The sequence below is a fragment of the Impatiens glandulifera genome, chromosome 1, assembly GCF_907164915.1.
Source record: "Impatiens glandulifera chromosome 1, dImpGla2.1, whole genome shotgun sequence".
Lineage (NCBI taxonomy): Eukaryota > Viridiplantae > Streptophyta > Magnoliopsida > Ericales > Balsaminaceae > Impatiens > Impatiens glandulifera.
Window position 1 is genome coordinate 156,609,086 of NC_061862.1, and position 3,412 is coordinate 156,612,497.

A 3,412-nucleotide genomic window follows, 5' to 3' on the forward strand; every position below is an offset into this window, starting at 1 on the left:
GTTACCACCCGCCAGGGAACAAGATCACTGCATCCCACTAAAGGAAGGCACGAAAGTTGTATGCCTACGTCCTTACCGGTATCCTTCCTTGTAGAAGACAGAAATTGAACATTTGGTCAATGATATACTAGAAAGGGGAGTTATAAGGAGAATCCACAGCTCTTTTGTCGCCCCTGTAGTACTGGTCCGAAAGAAAGACTTATCCTGGAGAATGTGTATTGATTATAGGCGGCTAAACTCAGCAATCATCAATGACAAGTTTCCTACCCCGGTCATTGAAGAATTAATGGAAGAATTGCATGAGTCCAGGTTCTTTTCCAAGCTGGATTTGCGCTCAGGGTTCCACCAGATAAGGATGCACCCAGGTGACTGCCACAAAACAGCGTTTCGGACACACGAGGGCTTGTATGAGTTTTTGGTGATGCCCTTTGGCCTAACCAACGCTCCATCCTCCTTCCAAAGCCTAATGAACGCAACCTTGAAACCATTCCTAAGGAAATTCGTGCTAGTATTTTTTGATGACATCCTAGTATACAACTTGAGTTGGAAGGAACATATCCAGCACTTATATAAGGTACTTTCAATATTTCAATATGATGAGTTATTCCTTAACAGGGGAAAATACAATTTTGGGAGCAAGCAAATTTCCTATCTTGGCCATATCCTTGACGAGAATGGTGTAGCCACGAATCCAGCAAAGTTAGAAGCAATGAGAACATGGCCAGTTCCAAAATCTACTAAGAAATTGAAAAGGTTCCTTGGTCTGACCGGATATTATAGAAGATTTATAAAAGGCTACGGCTCTATAGCACGTCCCATCACTGCCCTGTTGAAAAAAGGTCTGTTTGCATGGAATGAAGAAGCTGAAGATTCATTTATGTTGTTGAAACAACGTATGCTTTCCCCTCCGGTCCTGGAGCTTCCCAACTTCAATATTCCCTTTGTAGTGGAGACCGATGCAAGTGGAGCCGGTATTGGAGTAGTATTAATGCAAGAAGGACGACCCATTTCATTCATAAGTAAGGCGATTGAAATAGAGAAGTTACCATCATCCACATATGAAAAAGAGTTGATGGCCTTGACCTTTGCGGTGGAAAAGTGGAGATCTTACCTTAGATACAAGCAATTCATTGTGAAGACCGACCATGAAGCTCTTAAATACTTGCTGGAACAAAGAGTTCAAACCCCGGCACAAGAAAAATGGCTCTACAAACTGGTGGGATACGATTTTGTTGTTCAATATAAAAAGGGAAAAGAAAACTTAGTGGCAGATGCTTTGTCTAGGCGGGTAGCAGGGGTCCAATGTGCAGGAATTTCGATCTATCACACTACCGTCCAAAAATAAATTCAGGAAAAGCTATGAAGAAGATCCCAACTTAGCCAAAGTCATTCGTGAAATTCTTGCTAACGCTGATTCTCACCCTGAATGCTCATATGACCAAGGGATGTTAAGAAAAAGGGACCGGCTGGTGGTGGGAAAGAACAACGATCTCAGAAATACCTTAATTGCAGTCATGCATTTGGGAGAAGAAGGGGGACATTTGAGGACTCTGGTCACCCGGAAGAAAATGCAGCTAGTTTACTCTTGGCTAGAGATGCTTAAAGATATTAGAGAATTTGTCCAAACTTATGAAGTTTGCCAAAAAAATAAACCTGATAACTCAGCATATATGGGTCTACTTCAGCCCTTGGCAATTCCCAATCGATTTTGGGAATCGGTCTCCATGGATTTCATTGAAAGCTTGCCTAAGTCAAAAGGAAAAAGTGTTATATTTGTGGTGGTTGACAGACTATCGAAAATGGCCCACTTTATGAGTCTGCAACACCCCTTTTCTGCCCAGACAGTAGCTGAATTATTTGTGGACAACATTTCCAAGCTCCACGGAATGCCAACAACCATCATTAGTGATCGGGGCAAAGTGTTCTTAAGCACCTTCTGGTGGGAATTCTTAAGTATACAAGGAGTAAAGCAAGCCTTATCCTCAGCCTATCACCCCAGACGGATGGCCAGACCGAGATAGTCAATAAATGCTTGGTCACTTATTTACGCTGCATGGCTGGCCAAACTCCGAAAGATTGGGTACACTGGTTGCCTTTGGCTGAATGGTGGTATAATACTAATTTCCATACAGCAATACAAACAACACCTTTCAAAGCAATATATGGATACCCCCCCTCCGGTCCACACACCCTATGTAGCAGGAGACTCGAGAGTGGAAGAAGTGGATGTATCACTAACATCCAGGGAAGCCTCACTCCAACTCATAAAATTCCATTTGAAAAGAGCCCAGAATCGTATGAAGCAGCAGCAGAACAAAAAGAGAAAATATGTCACATTTCAAGTGGGGTAGTTAGGCATTGGTGAAGTTACAGTCATATAGACAACGCTCGGTTCAGAAGTTATTCCACAAACTCTCACCAAAGTATTTTGGGCCATTTAAAGTGTTGGAAAGGATTGGGGAAGTTGCTTACAAGCTGGAACTCGGAACTGACAACAGGTTACACAATGTCTTCCATGTCTCGCAATTAAAATCATTCCAAGGAACCCCTGTTGCTATTGAAAATATTCCCCAACTTAGCACCCAACCAAACAGGACCGGCAAAATTATGGGTGAACAAGACATCATGGTGCATGGGAAAATGAAAAAACAGCTGTTGATCAATTGGGATGGGGCTCAAACAGAAGACCAAACTTGGGAAAATGTTGAAGTGATAAGCATTCAATACCCAGAGATGTTGGCAGCAAGGAGGCAAACAAGACAAAAGTCCCTTCGTCGGGGTCGACGAACTTCTGAAGGGGGAGATGATGTTACAACCCACGAATAGAAAACAACACCATCCTCGGTCCCATGGAACACTTTGGCTAAGAGACTCGGTCGGGAACTTTATTTTAATTCTGTTTTGTTTCTCTTCTCTTATATTTCTCTCAACCCGAATTATGTTATTTCTAAAGTTGTTGTAATAAGTTTGTAACCGAATACTCTTGGGTAATTCAGTCGCTATAAATGCTGATGCTCACCCCCACTTTTTGGGCTATGAATGAAAGCTTTGTGAAAGTTCTTACTCTTAATTATTCTCTCGGCTTTGAACCTCTATTCTTGGACTACTAGGTATATTCTAGTAGTATTCTCTTCTCTCATCTTTGTTTCTTCTCTCTTTAACCTCGAATTCTCTTCTCATATTATTTCCGTTGCGCTTGATTATAGAATTTAACACTCGGTCCCAACAATCAAGAACTCGTTTCTTGACATCAAGAACTCGGAAAGCTAAGTTATAATTTCAAGCTTAACAGTATGTTACAACACTTAGGAAAGTTATTATATTTAGAACATTCAAGGTTTTATTTATTTAATTACCTTGGGTATTTATATAAAAAAAAATTACAAAATATATATTAACATTTTTGTAAAGT